Source organism: Schistocerca cancellata, chromosome 4, assembly GCF_023864275.1.
Source record: "Schistocerca cancellata isolate TAMUIC-IGC-003103 chromosome 4, iqSchCanc2.1, whole genome shotgun sequence".
Classification (NCBI taxonomy): Eukaryota; Metazoa; Arthropoda; class Insecta; order Orthoptera; family Acrididae; genus Schistocerca; species Schistocerca cancellata.
Genome location: NC_064629.1, coordinates 336,685,285 through 336,705,974, shown reverse-complemented (window position 1 = coordinate 336,705,974; position 20,690 = coordinate 336,685,285). Strand labels below are relative to the sequence as shown.

The 20,690-nt window shown below is 38.4% G+C and overlaps 1 long non-coding RNA gene across 1 annotated transcript in view; it reads left to right on the top strand.

Moving 5' to 3' along the window:
- The first annotated feature begins 528 nt into the window (after positions 1–528).
- Positions 529–20,690, top strand: part of LOC126185059 (uncharacterized) — a 32,242-nt gene continuing 12,080 nt past the window's right edge. Inside the window, exons 1-2 of the long non-coding RNA XR_007536937.1 lie at positions 529–602; positions 13,932–14,034. This is a non-coding gene — a long non-coding RNA (uncharacterized LOC126185059). The remainder of the gene's footprint in view (positions 603–13,931; positions 14,035–20,690) is intronic.

Genomic DNA, 20,690 nt, shown 5'->3' with positions numbered 1-20,690 from the left:
AAGTTAAGCACAGTTCCCCATGTTTTCGCGCTTAGATCCACCTTGAGCATTGACATGCAATTTCCCTGCACACTGCTTGTCTTAATCACTCACAGACTGCTAGATACATCTTTTGGTAACGTAACAAAAAGAAGGTTTCTTTCAAGATTTCGATAGGTAAAAAGTTATAATTAGTAAAAACATGTCAAAATAATCGCCCATTTGTGTAAAATGATCGCGGTTTTAATTTCCTTTTGATATGTTGGTCCCCTTGCGGTTTGTTAGATCCGTTGCCTAACTCATACATGTGCTGTCGATCTATAACTATAATCAGTTACATGTCAGACTCAGCTTTAAATACCCTGTAGGCTTGTTATGAATGATGACGTAATTTTCTGAAACAGTGTGCTCTTGTTTACAGGTATACTGTGTAGTTGACCCATGAGTAACCTATGCATAGCCTCAGTTTGAGTAACTGATGCTGCTTACTTTCTTTTTAACTGCTGTTTGTACCACTCATTAGAGAGTAATTACTTTTCCTCTTTCACAGGTGATATTTCACGTGGTTGGGTGTGTTTTAACAACTAATGATACGATGTTGTGCTTACTGCAGGGACTGGCAAGTGAGTATAGAACCTCTAAATTAAAATTAAAGATTCTCGGTTCTGTTTTGTACTAATCTGTATTATTATCAATATTATTATTATTATTATTATTATTATTATTATTATTATCGTTGTTATTAATATTAGTACTAGGCTAAATATTATTATGATGTATTGATATTATCTGCCCCGATAGAAACTTCATGCCCACAGTGCTGAATCAAATGTCAGCACTTCAGGAGCATTGCTACAATTTAGGGTTTCAACAGCTGAGATACTTCCTCTGTCCTTAAAAAAATCTTTAAAAGCAGAGAATTCATTTACTCTGTGTGGAACTGAACCATGTAAATGCGGTTGAGAAGCAAGGTGGATTTTAGAGAATGAGATCTTATGGATGTGGCTGAGAAGTACAGAATAAGATTACAGGGTAGCGGATGACATCGCCGTGGTTTTCAGAGGAGGCAATATATATGTGATAACATGGGTGTCTGTCTTCACCATTTTTGTGACCAGAAACTGGGAGTCTGTTCTGTACCTACAGATAGGCTGTACGGTATGTGGAAATATATAGTTGCCAAAGTACGTGGCGCTACAAGCTTAGCAGTAGCTCGAATTCATTAATGAAACGGCAAACTATGGAATCTGCTGCTGACATTTACGGGGTACATCGATTTCTGGAGTTGGCCTACGACTTTAAGGAAGAGTAAAGGACAAGTGTTGCACAGGGGTGGACTGAAGTGGATAGATGGCCAGAGAGAATGACCATCAATAACTTGCACAATGAGATCTAACAAAAACTGATAGAAGTATGGATATATACAATACGGTTGCTATAAGTGTGAATTTCTGCTGAAGTATATAAGCCCTTTATCTTTTTTGTTTTGGATTATCAGTTTTAGTAATCTTGGTCTAATTTGAGTTTTCTGCTGAACACTTTGTGTGTTGGATTCCTGGTTAATATTAGTTCTAAAATTCGTACAATATACACTTACGGAAAAAAATCGCAATAGTAAGAAGGAGATGTGTGACAACAACGAAAGTTGGTAGGCATGTCTCTATATCTGAAAGACGACGTCAATTCAGATTTCGCCTCAGTTGCGTAAGAGTGGCTCTACTAGTGCCACTATAAGGATGGAAATCGGATTTGCTTAAATGCATCCAGTAACTGTCGTGAGCATTAGTTACGTTTGATATTGGACGTGATGAGTTGATATCAGTCAAGAATGCCCTTAAGGCGACAAAGACGCCATTATCAACATCTCTCTGAGTTTGAACGAGGTCGTGTAGTAGGGCTCGGATGTTCCTCTTGAGATACTGCAGAAAGACTTGACAGGAACGTAGCCATTGTACATGATTGCCAGTAGCGGTGCTCATGAGAGTGTACAGTCACAAGAAATCTGGGCTCCAGACAGCCACGTGGCATTACCAAGATGAAAGACCGTTATGTCTGATGTACGGCTTTGGTGCATCGAACTACATCTGCTGCAGCAATCTGAGCACCACGGTAATCCATCGTCGTTTGCGACTTCAGTGGCGTCGAGCGAGAGCTCACTGGGGACAGGGTAAAGGGCTGTTGTGAAAGCTGGTTCTGCCTCGGTGTCAGTGATGGACATACGTTGGTTAGCGGGCCATTTGTAGGTCTGCAACCAACCTGTCTCGAGTGCTAGACACACTGGACCTACACCTCGAGTTATGGTATGGGATGCGATTTCGTACGACAACAGGAGCACTCTCGTGCCTACCCCACGCACCCTGAGTACCAATTTGTGCGTCAGTCTGGTGATTGGATTTGTTGTGCTGTTTTTCAACAGTATAACGCTCGTCCACATACAGCTGTGGTACACGAACATGCTCTACAGAGTGTCGATATGTTGCCTTAGCCTGCTCGATCACCAGATATGTCTCCAATCGAGCTCGTACGGGACGTGATTAGGCGACAACTCCATTGTCATCCACAAACAGCATCAACCGTCCCTGTATTGAATAAGTCCAACTGCAATGGAACTCCATTCCAGAAACTGACATCTGGCACATGTACAACACAACGAAAGCACGTTTTCACGCTTGCATTCTACATCTGGCAGTTATACCAGTTATTAATGTACTAGCATTTCACATTTTCAATGGCTTATCCCGCTCTTACACTAACCTCTGATCTTGCTGTGTTAATCACTTAAATACGTTATCTAGAAAAAGTATCCCCAAATTTTCTCTATTTTAATTATTTTTGGTGTTGTGATTTTTTTCCTGCAGTTTATTTTAATGTATTAGTTAATCGGATGGAATGGTTGGATGTGGTTCAGTGGAAATCAGAGAAGGAAGATGACTCGTTTTCTGTTGAACGCCAGAGGGAAAGGAATGCTATGCATCAGTGTAATGGGGAAGGTAGACTGCAGAGAATATCAGCAGTTACTAGGGCGTGTATCCTGTGTAGAGAAGGGATCCTCGGTGCAGTCCTGGTGATGGATGGAAGATACTGGTTTGGGTAGGAGTTTTAGTAGTATAGGTGTGGGTGGAAGATACTGGTTGTGGTAGGAGTTTTAATAAGATAGGAAGGGTGAAGAAATATGTAAGAGGCAATCAAGCCGAAATATTTGATTGGACGTATGTACGTTTGGAGTTTAAGTAGAATATGAGGATTCTTTAGACTATTTATTTTTTCTCTGTAGTTGTTTAAGAATGGGTGCGTTAGGAAAGGAGTCTTAATTGGTGCTTCACAGTTCTGTATGTAAATATATGATAGTCCGTTCCCCCATTTGAAAACGTTGCACCCTATACATAGATACTGTCCTCTTTGAATACATTATCTCCCAGATGTTTCTTGGATGATTGCAGTTTCCAGCTTCGCACCGAATCAGGATATTTCTGCTGTTACTTTGAGAAATAAACCAGGATTGCTCTGTGGTTCAACGACTTGCTTGTGTCCCCTCTAAGTCGTACACACGTGGTTAAATGCCTCGCATACATAAAGCCATCTTGAAACTTTCTGTATTCAGTACTTAATGTTCCCGACTTTAGTTAGTTGCATCAATAGAGGCCTGTAGTTTTGGTGAGGGAGAGCCATCGCCGCGCGTCGTAAATCATGACCGTCTAAACCTTAACCATGTGTACACTGGGCCTTTTCTTAGAAATTAATTGTACTGCGTGTGCCTCCTTAGAATGATGCCTGTAGTCATGAGAGTAAGTCGACTCTCTCAGCTGCATATTCTTACTCCACCTGCAGCAGCATGTATCCTATTCTCAAATATATAGTTGTTTACTATGGAGAAATGAAGTAATATAATGGAAGATGGGCTAGTTTTCAGGCTGGAGTCTTTTCAGAAATTACTATTACAACACTTCAGACTAATTTCATTTCAACAGTTTGTAGCTATGAATGGTTTTATGATTTTTGCCCAATTTATGGAATCCACTGTATTATGTTTCCCTGCTAGGTTGCTATATACGATTTTTCTTTCTCTTTCACAAATAAATTACGTATTTTATGCTATCCATTTCTGGGCATACTAACTTCCAATTTATTTAAAAAATCTTTATCTACAGTGATACTCGAAAAGTCACTATGTGGCTCAAGAAGTAGCGTTATTATAATTATTTAAATAATTTGAAGTGTCACTTTGTATGACCTGCTTTCCTGTTTCCTTCAGAAAGCCATTTAATAGATGTTTCTGGTGTGACAACAGGAGTGATACATGTGTTACCTGAACAATTTTTGTAGACCTTTTAGGCGGAGTACAAACATATAAATAAGTTTTAACTTAAAAGATATCGAAATTTGTTGTTGCTGTGCTCCTCAGAAAGAAGACTACTCTGATGTGTCTCTCAACGTTTGTTTAAACTCTTCATCTGTGCATGACTGCTGTGACCTACACCTACATGTGTATGTCTACTGTAGGGAAGCTTTGTTGTTCTACAATTTTTACATCGTGCACTTCCACACAACAAGAACATAAAAATTTCTTGCTGCATCAGCATTTGCGACATGTACAGAGGGTGCAAAAATAAGCAGAATAACGCATTACCATTTCTAATACCGTTTAGGAAAATCTTCGTCATTAAGACAACTTCCAGTCGTCTCAGAATGGATCAATATGGATCCTGTATGGTTTTAAAGCGAATATTATACAATTCTTCCTGCAAAATAATATCAAGTACGGGTAATGTTGGGCCGGCTGGAGTGGCCGAGGGGTTCTAGGCGCTACAGTCAGGAACCGCGCCACCGTTACGGTCGCAGGTTCGAATCCTGCTTCGGGCATGGATGTGTGTGATGTCCTTAGGTTAGTTAGGTTTAAGTAGTTCTAAGTTCTAGGGGACTGATGACCTTAAAAGTTAAGACCTATAGTGCTCAGAGCCGTTTGAACCAGGTAATGTTGGAGATGGATAGCGAATACGTACCCTTCTCTCCAAACTACACCACAAAGGCTCAATAATATTCCGACCTGATGACTACATTTCTTCACCGTCTTTGGTGTCTTTCCTTTGTCTGCATTCTCTCTACAGTTGCACTGATATATTGCCTTCAATTGGGTTGAATCTGTTCATTTTCCTCGCCCATGTATTGGTGAAGGTAGTCCATCTTGTGCCGCCAGTTGCTCGGGAACTCCTACCTGTTTGTGCAGTAGAGAACTGTGTTTTCTGGAGATCTCTGTTTCCTCAGCCACATTCAGTCTGTTCCTTGAGATTCAGGAGACAAATGTGTGTGATTATAAGGGCTAAATACATTTAAGAAATGGACTGTACCCATGTTATATCCTAATGTTTAAGTGGTGGGAGGTACGTGATCAAGTACGAAATTTCTCTTCCATCTTATTAAATTCAAAGAAGAAATTTAATTGGTCATCTGGTACTTTTAAGTGTGCATCCTCATTTTTTCGAAGTAATCACTGATGTTCATGCATGATATATGCATACGTGATGTACGAAATACTCTCGAACGATTATAGTAGGTACAATGTCGTCGTCCTCTGCAACTCCATTCCGAGTATGCATAACGTCTTCCTGCATAGAATGAACGTTTCAGCTCATCTTATCGATGTGTTTCCGAAGACTGAACAGACCAATCTTGGCGTAAAACATGAGTCCACACAAATCGCACAGAATGATAGGAAGCGGGTGGGGTTGCAATTGACGGGGCTTTGTTGCTTGTCGCTTGGCCTCTTCATGTCTGCGGCGTTTCCTTTCAAACAGGTTGACAGAGATGGATGTAGTATTCCTCCACAGTAAGCTGTCCACAGCACATTCTTTCCATGTTTGCACGTTTATAACAGTCGTTTTCATAGTGTGTTTTAGATGGTCCTTACTGCGGTTAAAAGGTCTACTGCCAGACGAGATTTCACCATAAAGGATGTGTTGGGGAAGCCTGGTATCACTCATGCAATGAAAATGGCCAAACCATCTCAGTTGGTTAGTGATCATGGTTGTCTCAATGCCGTTTACATGCTTTTCCTCGAGAACCGTAGCGTTGGTTACATAGTTTATCCCGTTTGATGTTTAAGATGTATCTAATTGGTAGAAGCACTCAAGTTTTTGGCGATAGAGCACCAAGTTTTACAGTCGTACATGAATGTGAAACTGACATTAGCTTTTTACACCGTTGGATCGCTGCGTAACATAATTAAAATTTTACACGGGAGTTCTTTTCTAAACAAACGACATACAAAATAATATATTCTGCATAACCCTGTCTTCGACATGAAAAATAGCTCTGCAACCGTATGTAACCACATAATTAAAAGGTAGTTATTTCGAATACAAAAGAGCAAAGTATATGAACAGTATTCAAGTGTCTCATTGAGGAATCTTGTCATCTACTGGTTGTCCACATGCTTTTACACGAGAATAACAGTAGTTAGCAATGAGCATTGTTAACATTTAAGGTCGGTTGGTCCATGTCTATGTCCAGTAATTACCAGGTGTGCAGAAAATTATCACCCCTCTTTCATTCGACAGAGTGGAATAACTTGTCTTGTTTTGCTTCTTTTGTTCCGCAGCATGGAAACTGTGCGTTTCTGGGCACGAATTCCTATTCAGAATGATACATACTCGTTATCACTGGGAGCCATTAATGTGTTTATTGGGAACTGGAAACACTCTGTATATGACAGCGTTATATTACGTTATAATATCTACAGTGTCAGCTTTTCGAAATTTTAAAAAAGCTCATCATACAATACATTGCATGTTTATTAACAAGACATATGATATAGTTTCAGAAGCCTTGCCTTCAAATAGATCCATTGTAGACGACACTACTTTATAGTGAACAATTTTATTTATACATACAAACTATGTGCATACCCAGCGTAGCCAGGGTATGTATTTATTCAAATTCTATTAGTCTGTCTTGTGCTTCTCTCTCTCTCTGTCCATTTCTTTCTCCCTCCTATCTGTCCACCTCCTCTACACCCACTCTTTGTCCAACTCCTCCTGCACCCTCTTTGTCCATCTCTTACTCCACATTTCTCTCTATCCAGCTGCTCCTCCTCTCTCTCTCTGACTATTTGCTCCTTCCACCTCTGTCCATCTATTCTTCCCCCCTCTGTACACCTTCTCCTACCCCCTCTAATTCCTCCTAGCGCACCTACCACCTCCCAAACCCATATACACCCTTCTCCTCCTCATTCCTTTCTCTGCCCATCTCCTCCTCCCCTTCTCTATATCCCCCTCCTCCTCTTTCTTTTCCATGTCGATCTCCTGTTGCCTCTCTACCTGGTCCGCAGCTCGTGGTCTAGTGGCTAGCGTTACTGCCTCTGGATCACGGGGTCCTGGGTTCTATTCCCAGCTGAGCTGGGGATTTTCTCTGCCCAGGGATTGGGTGTTTCTGTTGTCTTCATCATTTCATCATCATCATCATTCGTGACACTGGCCATATTGGACTTTGTAAAAAAATGGACTGTGTAAAAATTGGGACTTTGTACGGGCGTTGATGAGCATGCAACTGAGTGATCCACAAATCAAACATCACCATCACCGTCTCCTACATCATATATGTTTCCATTTCTATTTGATTCTTCCCTATCTCTTTCTATCCACCCCTTCCTCCTCCCCTCTCTCACCACTTTATCACCCCACCTCCAAGAAAAGAGGTTGCTGTTTCGTACCCCCACAGTATTTCTTTCCAGGTAGTAAGTAATGTGTGTACAAAGTATGTTTGTAATCGATCCAGGATTTTAGAAGTAGATCCTTACTTGCAGCTTTGACAACATGCATACTTGTGATATATATTTCACATATTTAACCCATATATCATATCTGATGCGGCAGCCTTACTGCATGAAAAGTAAAAACTTAATAAGTGATAAAGTATTTTCCTTTCATCATTTTATATAGAAGGGAGGCTACTTTTTCATCCTGTACCCACCCATTTGAGGGGTAGGTGGTTCTTACACACATAGTGGTTCATTGCAGACAGAAGTGATGTGTGTACAAGGTTTGGTTGAAACCGTTACAGTGGTGTAGGAGGAGATGTCCACACATACATACATACATACACATTTATAATAAGTATGGATATGTATGTTAAATAATAATAAGCATCATTATTAGGCGCACAACCTACGAGAATTGGCAACACTGATCTCTTGTATGCAATTTTTGAATAAGTTTAAGATGGCGGCCATTAAAGGTGTAGAATTCGTAAGCTCCGCTTTTAACGAAAGAAATGCGTATTTAAGTGTCCCTGTGTGAGAAATATAGAATGCTGTTTATGATAATCTGCGTGTGCAGTGCCATTTAACGGGAAAAAAACGGTGTATTTAAGTGTTCCCTGTGTGAAAAATATAATGCTGTTTACGATAATCTGTGTGTGCCATGCAATATTTTAATAAGAAACCCTGGAAGTCAAGATGAATTACCGGATAAACCACATGTAAGTACAAGGAACTCATATCAACTTGCAGAACGCGAGGCCTTGCAGCGAAGAAATCCGTTGTGAAATAGCTACCAAAGAAAAAATAATCAACACACTGTGTGACGACATAATTCAGATGCAGAAGAACTTGGTTTATTTGGAATCTTCAAACTGTGCTAATTTTTTGCAAGCTTTACCGGTAAGAGACAAGAGTGATTATGACGATCATTTTAGGCCTAAAAAGTTCACTCGCCCATTTCAAAGTGAAACAGTGTTTCAAGTTACCGATACACCACTAAACATTCGCAGTAACTTAGAGACTATGAAAGGTGCAGAAGATAAGTGTGCAAATGAAACTACAAACACAAATGAGTCAACAGAAGTGACAAGAATTATAGGAAAGCAATCTTTTAATGTAAATACTCATTCGGATAGTCACGAACGCGGACTCGCGAAAGTTCTACGTTCGGATTATGTCTTAAACTCTTGGAGCTATGTTAAACCTGGAGCACCTATGTGCGAAGTCACAAATAATATAAAAGCTTTCAGCTTCACGAAATGCTAATGAGTTTACAGTGAAAATGAGAGGTGCCAATGATGTCTACACGACTGAATTATCTCGTGCTGTTCATAACTTAAAGTTAGTGTAGGAATCTAATAAAAAAACAAGCTCATCATCATTTGAATACCTCATAGACACGACCTTATAAATGACTCGTGTGTTAATAAAGAAATCAATGAAGCCAACACACAGTTTGAGAAGCTCTGTACAATGCATCAAAACACCCAGTTCTTACCTCTGAACTATCTGGAGAGAAAATGCTTTACCAGACATTGACTGCACCTTAACGGTAAGGGCAAGAAACTTCTCAGTTATAAATTTATGGAATTGTTGGTTGCAGCTCACAGAAGTAATATTAATAAAGTGCTGAAAGCGGGAGAACCACGTTTACCTTGCCAGCTGCAGACAATAGCTCTTCAAACCTTACCAACTGTAGCAGCAGAATCGACAATATCTACTGACAAAACACTGATGTCACCAACACCAACAGCAACGTTACCTTCTCTAGAAACTACAGTAACTACCGCAGAAGCATTATTGTCACCCCAACAAACATCACAACTACTATCATCAGAGTCAGTAATTATGCCAGTGTCACCAATGACAGAAGCATCAGCCTCCACAACTTCGGTAGAAGAAGAAACTATAGCAATAGCAGCACCAATAGAAGACTTCTGTGCCCCACCATCAACATCTCAACAGGCCACAACCACAGTCTCCAAAGTCCCATCTCCAGTATCACCTGAAGGAGCAGAAAAAGAAAAGATGAACAATGAGACACCTTTTTCAAAGCTTCTACTGTCCACTGAAATGTCTGCTTCCACATATCCAAGAAAAACCCATAGAAGTAGAAGACCTGCTGTTCACAAAGACTATTTTTTATGGGATCAGCGCCGCATCAAGAAACAGAGGAAACCACAGGTCAAACTGTAAGTAATGTGTGCACATGCAGGCCCCTTAACACCCATAAACTGCAACTTTAAATCTGTATTGAAAGATAAATTCTGTATATTACACCAAAATATCATGAGCCTTAGAGGAAAATTGGAGCTTTTGGGTCTCATGTTAAATGAAAACCAACTTCATATATTTTGCTTTACAGAACACCATGTAAGGTCTGCCATGCTGATGCCCCATCTGAAAGGTTATATTTTAGCTGATAGTTACTGTAGATCGAACAGAGAGAAAAGTGGATATGTAACTTATGTCAAAGAGGGTATACCTCATAAATCACTTGACTTAAGTATGTATTGCGAAGATTTTAATTTTGAAGCATGTGGATCTGAAATTTTTGCTGATAATAAGTTTATTGTAGTGGTAACAATTTATAAGGCTCCTGTAGGGAAAATCTGTATTTTCTTAAAACAGCTTGAATCAGTTTTGGTAAAAATATATTCAAAGGCTAAGCCGTTAGTCATTAAGGGTGACTTTAATGTAAACTTCCTTACAGGCAACACAAGTAGAAGAGAAATGGAACATTTATTGGAAACCTTTAATTTAACTCCAATAGTTCAATTTCCTTATCGACAACATCTTTATTGATAAGTTGAGTAGTAGTCTTAGTACTGTATGTCAAATTCTTAATAGTCTGTCAGACCATGCTGGGCAGTTGCTAACTGTTAATGACTTATGTTCTGGCATTAAAAAATATAAACTAGTTTTTAGGTCCTTCAGAACAATCAATGAGGATGCTTTACAAAATTTCAATCAGCTGTTGCAGCAGACTGACTGGAGCCCAATATACTAAGAAAGAAATGTTAATATTAAATTCAAGCTATTCACAGATGAATTCATGTCCCTGTTTGAAGCAGTATTTCACAAGAAAAGTATTAAAATTAACCCCCAGAATTGCATAATCAAACCCTGGATTACAAAAGGGATCAAAATATCATGTAATACAAAAAATGGTTATATATGTCACAAAGATGTTCTGAAGGTCCTGCAGTAAAAGAACACTACAGATTATATTGTAAAATCCTAAAAAGAATTATAAAGTGCTCCAAAACCTTACATACTAAAAGTGAAATAGACAACTCTAACAACAAATGGTTCAAATGGCTCTGAGCACTATGGGACTTAACACCTGAGGTCATCAGTCACTTAGAACTACTTAAACCTAACTAACCTAAGGACATCACACACATCCATGCCCGAGGCAGGATTCGAACCCGTGACCGTAGCTATCTAGCAGTTCCAGACTAAAGCGCCTGAAACCGCACGGCCACACCGGCCGGCCTCTAACGACAAAATAAAAACCATCTGGGATGTCATGAAAATGGAGCTGGGAAAGAAAGAGGAGAGTGTATCCAGTATAGAAATAAGATAGTGCGGTATTTTAATTAAAGAAACAAATGCAGTTGCATCAGTCTTAAATGAGCACCTTCTAACAGCTTCTGAGAAAACTGGCTGTAGGGGTTCAGTCAATGAGGCTATGGAACTTCTGAAAGGATCTGTTCTGTGCAAAATTAATCAAATACTCATAGCCCCAGTTACAGTCAGTGAAGTGAAAAGGATCATCACTAAAATGTAAACCAAAATGTCATCTGGCTTTGGTAACATCTCCACTAAGGTAATTAAACATTGTCATAATGCCATTTGTGTAATACTTTGCCATATATTTCATGAATCCCTTTGACAAGGTATTGTACCTGATACAATGAAGTATGCCGATGTGAAACCACTGTTCAAGAAGGGGGCCAAAACTGATGCTTCTAACTACTGCCCTATATCCCTTTTAACATGCTTCTCCAAAGTTCTCGAGAAACTGATCATAGGAGAATTGTAGAACAATTGAATTTCCACAACGCTCTCAGTCAACACCAGTTTGGTTTCCAATCAGCCCTGTCAACTGATGATGCCATATTCTCCTTTACTAATAAAGTTCTAGAAGCGCTGAACAATAAATTGGCTTCAGTTGGTATTTTTTGCGACTTAACCAAAGCCTTAGACTGTGTGAGGCATGAAATCCTCCTTTCAAAAGCAGCCTATTATGGTTTAACTGACACAGTGGAAATGTGGCTCAGATCTGACAGAAAGCAGAGGGTATAGCTGAATCATGAAGATGGCTCAATAGCTTCATCTGGCTGGGGAACTGATAGTGTAGGCGTGCCACAAGGTTCGGTGCTTGGCCCTTTGCTCTTTCTTATTTTTATTAATGACCTTCCTCACTGTTCTAAGGCTGCCATCAAATTTACTCTTTTCGCAGATGATACATCCTTTGTAATTGAAAAAACACCTGAAAATGATATTGCATCATCTGCCAACTTGGTGTTCTATGACCTCCATAAGTATTTTAGATGCAACAGTCTAACTTTAAATCTAAAAAAAAGCCAGTTCATACATTTACATGGGTCTCACAAAGTTCAAGATGACAAAAGATTTAGCTGTAATGCTCAATTTTATTCAACAAAATTTTTAGGCCTTCACATTGACAATAAATTAAATTGGTCTTGCCATACTTGGGACTTGAAAAAAACACTTAGTTCAGCAACTTATGCTCTACGTATTATAGCAACAACTGCTAATAGTAATGCCGTTAAGGCTACTTATTTTGACTATTTCCATTCATTGTTATCCTATGGCTTAATATTCTGGGGTAACCAATCAGTGACAAATAAAGTATTTGTAACTCAGGAAAGAGCTATTCGAATTATAAGTGGAGTTAACAGGAATCATTCATGCAGAAATCTTTTTAAAACACACAAAATATTAACAGTGGCCTCACAATATATCCTATCCCTTACGTGATTTTCAGCTAAGAACCTACACATGTACAAAACCAATACTTCTTATTATGACTATGACACAAGAACAAAACATGACTTTCATGTTGACAGAAAAAACTTGAGTCTGATACAAAAGGGAGTATACTGCTCAAGCATAAAGGTGTTTAATGCACTCCTGTCTGACATAAAAAATCTTACCAGTGAAATGCCAAAATTTAAGAGTAAATTAAAGGAATATCTTCTGGAAAAAGCGTTTTACTCTCTTCATCAATTCTTTAATGTAACACTGTAACTTAGATGTAATACTTTACTTGTAGTATTTGCTATTTCCACTTTGAAACTTACTACATCTTACACCAGTATGGGAATCCGTGTTCTGGCAATTGGCACTATCTAATTCCTGCTAATATATAGTTTGTAATATGGAAAATTGCAACTTATTATTTTATCGTTTTATACCTCTGTTTTACTATGGAATACGCTTAAGCCTGTAACTATTAACATACTTTGTTTCTGACACACCAATTACAATTTACATTTGTTAGCATTTACAAGTAGGCTTCTGTGTTAATTTATATTGTGACTTGTTCCATATCCATGCAGTTCTTTTGTATACTGGATCTACAGAAGCGAATAAATAAATGTCTTATGTTGACGAGCTACCTGTTTCAAAAATCTCCCTAGGACCTACCCATCCAATTTGTCTCATAAGACTGGCACATTTTTTCTTTCCTTATAATATGTTGTAGTGACACCTAGCTACTTAAACAATTTCATTGACTATAATAATGATCCACCGATACTATAGTGTAAGACAATTTCGAAAATTTGTTCATAATACAGTGTCCCAGTAAGTGGTGCCAGTCACTAATCTTTTTGCTAACTGTGCTGCGAATCGCAGCCTGCGATTGACAACATTTCTTTTAAGAGATCACTGCATAGCCTGTAAACGATCCTAGGCAGTTTGCTGAAGTTATCTGCAAAATCATATGTAAATATTGGAAGAACTAACTGTTCCACACATCCCTCTGCCATGTCATACATTACGGAATGATTCGTTTTCGTTAGTGAATCACAATTTTTGTTGATATCCATTGTAAGATAGGCAGCTTTAGCCTGACTGTTTTATAGTTTGACTCTTTCTATTTAGACCAGCTGCAGAGCGAACGTACAAGTTAAATGAGGTATAAAATAAATGTGTTTTGTTTCAGTTCTCACCGCCATGGCATTTCTTTATTTTTATCTTGACTGGGTTCGCATGTTACGCAGACCACCACGACAACTTGAGAACGAGATACCGCTAGAGGATCTAATGTAAGCAAACTCTCAAAAGCACTAAGAGTTATGTACTACTTGAATCAAATTAACTATTTCTAGATTCATGTGCAGTTAGTAGTATATTTCGTTTAACTTCAGATAAAAACAACAGTTTTTTTCACTGTCATTTTTGTGTGATTCCTGTGCATACATGAAACCTTGGAGACTCAGTTGCATTTCTTTAATACACTGTTATAAGATAATCCATTTAACTCAAAAGCGCGGTGAAGACTATATGAGATTCAAAGATTTCATTTATACCTATGGTCTAAGTTTTGGAATTGTCTACTTTACTCCAAACATTATCGTTACGTTCCGTAATAACGATATAAAATAATTTAGCTTTCGTTTCTATTTTACCTATCTGACACTGGTTCTTTTTTTTTCAAAGCACTATTTATAGATCTATGGAACCTTTTTAAGGTTTCAGAATAGCAGGAAACGCAGATCATGCTGTATGTTTTTCATAGTTTCTGCCTGGTCTACTGCTCGGTTCACGTTTAAAACTCCGTGGTAACACCAAGTATTCGAAAACTATGGTAGATGCCTTCAGTTCAGTATGCATATGAGAAGAAATATCACTCAGAGTCAACATCGAACTTGAGCAATTTAAGGAAACCTCAGAAATTCTAAATCAGTATTTGCACTTTACTAATCTAACTGCATACCCAGGTGTACAATTACTGGAACAGTCTCCTTCAGTTAACTGAAAAACAGTTTTCAGCCACCCCTATGACTCAGTAGTGATTCCCATGGCAACAGAAGAAGCCAACTATTTGCTTATTTCTGTGTCAAGTTACCACTACCTTACTACAAGTATATGAAAATTAAAGGTCTCATATTAAGTCAGCAAACCTCAGAGTGCCACTTTGAAAGGTGTGTTGCTGGTCAATACTTAGTGATTTGAAAAGGGAAAAAAGCTAAGAATTTAGTAATACTTGAAATCCCCAATTTAGTTTAAGTTTTTAACATTCTACTTATCATTTTTTATCTTCATGATTCCTCTTTGTTGTCAAGTTCAGCTCAGCTGTCTAGTAGAATGATTTCTGCTGCAAAGAGGATTTCCATGTTTCTCACATTTTCAAGTATTAACTCAACTAAATAGTTTCATGATACCCTCTTGTCTCTACAGTTATCATTTATTATATTTTCCATCAGATAATATACACAAAATCTTTATTGCAATTCAAATCAGTCCCATATTCGTTGTTATTCACGTGTGCTGAACAAATTCTACACACACTACTGCTCAACAAAGATTGTATATAGGGTGTCCCAGGAGGAGTACTCAATTTAGGGATAAGACAGGAACGATCTTCTGAAGCAAACTAGTCTAGTAAACATGGTTTCTAAAATACATACCTTAAGAGCTATGAGCACATTTTCAACTTCGATACTGTGAAACAAATGTCTGTTACTGCAAGTTCTCTGCTTTCCATATTTTGAGAGAAGGCAGAATGGACATACAAAGCTGTCCAGTGTACATGGGTCCTGAAATAAATGCCTTAAGAGCTATGAGCACTTCTTCATCTTCGCTACTGTAGAACACTTCCCTTCTATTGGACAAGCGCTCATAGCTCTTAATGAATGCACTTTAGAGCCAATATTCATTGGTAATTTTTTCTTGTTTTTACCCGTTTTACCGTCTTCCATAATATGGAATGCAAAGAGCTTGCAGTAGAAGAGATTTGTCTCGCGGTATGGAAGCTGAGGAAACGCTCATAGCTCTTAAACCAACGGTTTTCAAACATTCTTGCACTGAAAGCCTTTTGAAATACTAAATATTTTACAGTGCCATAAAATAAGCAAATTCTGGTTTTATATTCACTCTTTAATTATAATTATTTAATGAAAATCATACAAAATAGGTACAGTACACACAAGTGACTTCTACAACAAAATTACAAAACAATAGACAATTATATAATACATAAGTTACCACTGTATTGATTCCACTGTAAGCTGATGAAATGATTTCCAGTTAAAGGGAGGTATAAAGTTCTTTTTTATTTTTCAACGACTGTTTAATGTGAAGGTTGATAGAAGAGAGTTGAAGACGTATGTCAGGTCCAGCATCCTGTCTACTCTTGAATTTTTTCTTTCTCTCTATATTCATAGAACTCCATGCTAAGACTCCTATTCCACAGAAGTATGAATACCAGGGCACTGGGCATTCCGGCAGGAATGTTCCTGACATCAGCATCACGACTTCCTGATCTGTGGTGTCATATTATGGCAGAGACAATTGTGCATGCTATATTTCGCTGCCAGCAGCATCAGCACTTTCCTGTCATTCCGGAAAGTACATCCCAAGGCCAAGGGGGGAGGAAGGAGGAGTAACCCACGTCACCCCCACACTCTGCCACCCTGCTTGACAAGCATATGCGATAAGATACCCGAACTGCTGAAAATTTTGTCAACTGTGTTTGCATTACTGACTCCCAAATATTGGTTTAACCACTTAGCCTATAACCATGTTTGAGACACGTGGTCCAGTATTCAGGCCAAATGAGATAGTCATAAGTTGGCCCGTGGTACATCGGTCAGGCGAATTGTAAACTGCATGTATCTGGCCTGTGGTACTTCAGTCAGGTAAAGTTTACATGAGGAACAAAAAACGTATTGAAACAATGTGAGACTGCAAGAGACACGTAGTTCCATTACAAGTACCCATATGTTTTTAACGATATAGCGCCACTGAAGACTATTAAATTATTTCTGTTGTTGGTCTTTGTAAGAGTGCTAATTATGCGAATTGTGAGCGTTTTCAGAAATTAGATATGAGTGGTATTGATTTATATTATAATGTACTGATTGATAATAAATTTTTTGTGGTATTTCTAACACATTATTACATGAGCTTCTCATTACATTTAAAATATTTCACAGAATTAAACCGGCAGAATTTGACACATGTATTTATATTCCGTAAGCCACGCGCAGTTGATACAATGTCGTACCAGTTTTCTGGGCCACTGAATGGCTCAAAAACCTAGCAGTTATGTTTGTATTTTGAGCCTGGGCTGTTGGGACTTAAATCGTAGTTTAAGACTGGCACACCAGTCACGTTAGTAAATTTCGTTTCAGTCTACAAAACATTTACCATAGAATACTGGAATTAATTGGCAGCATATTTCTCTGTCAATAAATGAAACCAAACATTGCTTAAAATATATAAATAAAGAGTAAGGTTACGTATTTCTTGAAAATGATTTTTATATTAAATACTAGTCCACAAACACTGAGGATGTCAAAGAAAAGCAATTCTTGTTTCCCATCACAGTTGCTTCTGTCACCAGCAGCTGGCTGCCATTGTAGAAGACGAGAGCTCCTGTCACTAGCACATAGCTACACTGTAGCAAACGAGCAACATTCGATCCTTGTACTAAAATTTCTTTGAGAGTGTTACTGCTACCAAGAGATGGCTGCTCTGTAGAAACGTCGGTAGTTCGATCTTTGAGCCATGAGTAGTTCTCAGTGCCATCATCGGGTGGCTCCACTGTTAGAAAAACACAACAGAGTAATAAATTAATTATTTTCCTCATGTAAGGTGTTGAAAAATTTTACAATGTATACAAAATACGTAGGAAACACAAACAGTGCGATGTTTACACCGGTTATCCAAGGCGTACTTGAGGGTAAGGACAAGAAACAACAATGTAAGACTCAAATCAAGTAATGTGACGCCATAATATACATATTGCAGAAATACATCAAAGTCTGCAATGCAAAAGAAAGTGTCAAGTCAGTTCCACTTGTACACATATTAGCCAAATTAGTGACCGAAATGCTAAAGTATTTTCTACAATGCTAGATTTCCATGCCTAATAACAGTTGGCATTTTAGAAAGTATGCATAACGATCTGATACAAACTTAACCTGACCGAGCTAATAGATGCAGAAAAATATGTGTTAGCTAAATTCCTACGCTACTCAGGCGTACATGGAAGCAAATTCACCATCTGAATGGAACTAATTACGCCTACTGTTGATGTACATCATAATACACCCTCAAGTTAAGTGTTTACATGTTTTAATTTGTTTTGAGATATCATTTTAGGAGGAAGAAATATAATGCCTCATGTTATTCACTGGAAAAAAAACATAATCGATGCTACTGATTGGCCATAATCGCTGTTATTAGAAATGACAGTGGCCTTCTGAAGGGTAAATAAAATAACGGCAGCTTATTGTCAGACCTACAGTTGGAAGGATATTTAAAAGGTTCATAGTTTGTATTATTCTCCACAGATATTATGCCACTACAATATGGCACAATATTCTAGAAAACATTGGATATTGTAATGTTTACATTGTAGCAATATTTACGTAAAGTATGTATTGAATCAGTGCAACTGCACTTGTGGGAAACAGTGGCTCGTGAAAATAATACACACACACACACACAGATTTGTCTAATTAGGGAAAGAAGGAATAAGGTGATTTATTACGGAACAGTCTACAAACACGTGACCAAAGATGGTTGCCGTAAGAGATATAACATTTCCAAAGGCAATGACAAAGGCAGTATCTCGAAAATAAATAAAAGTACTCACCATTTATGGCGAGACGTCTCTCTCACTCTGCAAAAAGTATGAAGCACCAAAAATTAAATTTTGCTGCATTTAAACTATTTTTGTTACTCGTTAAAATGCATGCTTGTCATAATATAAGAAAGACCTCCACGAAAGTTCTATTTGACGCACCTTAAAAGCATAATTAGGCATGGAATGCACTTAACGCCTAACACAAGACATTGAATGACCAACCTGCATTGCTATAAATGCTAAACAAATATCGCATCACAAATTGATGTTATTCTCTTAAACGCACAGATATGCAGAGGTAGATGTGGAAGATGACATGCTCGAAATTTAGGGGGTCATAAGCGGGAATGACGTTAAAGATGCTACCAATCTATGACGCAGCCTGAGCTGAAATATACAAGTAATAAAAGGCCCTCAACCAAATCGTTCATGTTCGGACTTCCAATAAGCAAAGCTTAAAGAAATTGGCAGTAAATATTACGATGTACGGTACCTCAGCATTGCACTGTGACAGCATGACTGCCAGTTTGGAGAGACTGAAATATCATCGCCGTAATACACAAAAAACAGAGACAAAATAAGGTGATTACATCAGGAATAGCGACGAGGAATTACCGATAACTGTCGACGTGATGTAATTATATTCCACAACAGATTATTCAAAATGAAAGATACAACTCGTTATGTACCTGAAGAGTTTTGCAGATTGGTAAAATACAAAATGCGTTCTGTAGTTGCCACGCGTAGTGGCCACGCTGTTTGAGGTGCCTTGTCATGGATTGCGCGGCCCCTTCCGCCTCTCTCGGGCATGGGTGTGTGTGTTGTTCTTAGAGTATGTTAGTTTAAGTTAGTGACTAAGTGTGGGGACCGATGACCTCAGCAGTTTGGTCCCCTAGGGACTCACACATATTTGAACATTTTCTATGGTAATTTCCAGGCTAGTAATACCATATTCTGTGGCCAAGGAAGACGTAAAATTTTTCCTGTACTCACATGTCTCGATACTTTATAAAATCTGTAAGGTAGCTAGCAATAACGTTAGACTGGGTTTGGGGTTGGCGTATATAATAGATTATGTGAGTTTTACTCGGGGTCATCCATGCTAAACAGTCTACAATAACTGTCTTACACTATACAACATAACTCCAAGTGTTGCTGTGTATGCAAGATGTCATGTCGAATCAAACAATACACTCCACCTAGGAAAAACTTATAGCACTACCGAGGCTGGCTGGTTCCATTAATATAGATGTATTTTGTTGTTTAGTGAGGCAGAATTTTATTTGATCCCACATGCACTTTTCATAAATTAATATGATGTTATAGCATATTCCAGAAAAATGGCAACGAGTAATAATGTAACACGATACTTTAATGGTAAATTTGTGTGTGACAAAGTGCCAAGTCGTGATGTACAGAGCATGCGACTCATGGCATTGTCGAGAACTATCTTTTCTCCCTCCATCCCCCACCCCCACCCCCAGTTTTAATGTAGCACTTCTGCCAGAGTCAGAGTAGCTTATTATAGCCATATGCAGATAAGATTTGCAGTTAATCTTCTACATGTACGCCAGTAGGCAAACAGCAGAAACGGTGTTAAACACCACACAATAATTGTTACGTAAGTTATTTGTTAATTGACATACATGGAAGCAACTGGCAGAGAGGACTAGTACTTCTCAGCAGAAATGTTGTTAAACGCCACACAACGACTGTTCTGTAAGTTATTCGTTAATTGACATCACGTGGAAGCAACTGGCAGAGAGGAGTAGTACTTCTACTCAGCATTCGCCCCTATCAAGTCGCAACATAATACTGCCTGAACCATCATATCCCAAGGGATTGGAGATCCAGTACTAGCAGAACTGATGGAGTCGCAGCATTCAAGTGTAGGAGACACATCACCAGATTGGGTGCTCAATTACAATGATTGGAAACTGCTATAATTGAGAGAGTGTAAATTATCAAATATATACAAATGAGAGCATCATCAAACTTCCTGGCAGATTAAAGCTGTTTGTATCTGGCAGGAAGTTTCGTATCAGAGCACACTCCTCTGCAGAGGGCAAATTTCATTCTGAGAGCATCATCATTCACCATCTGTCG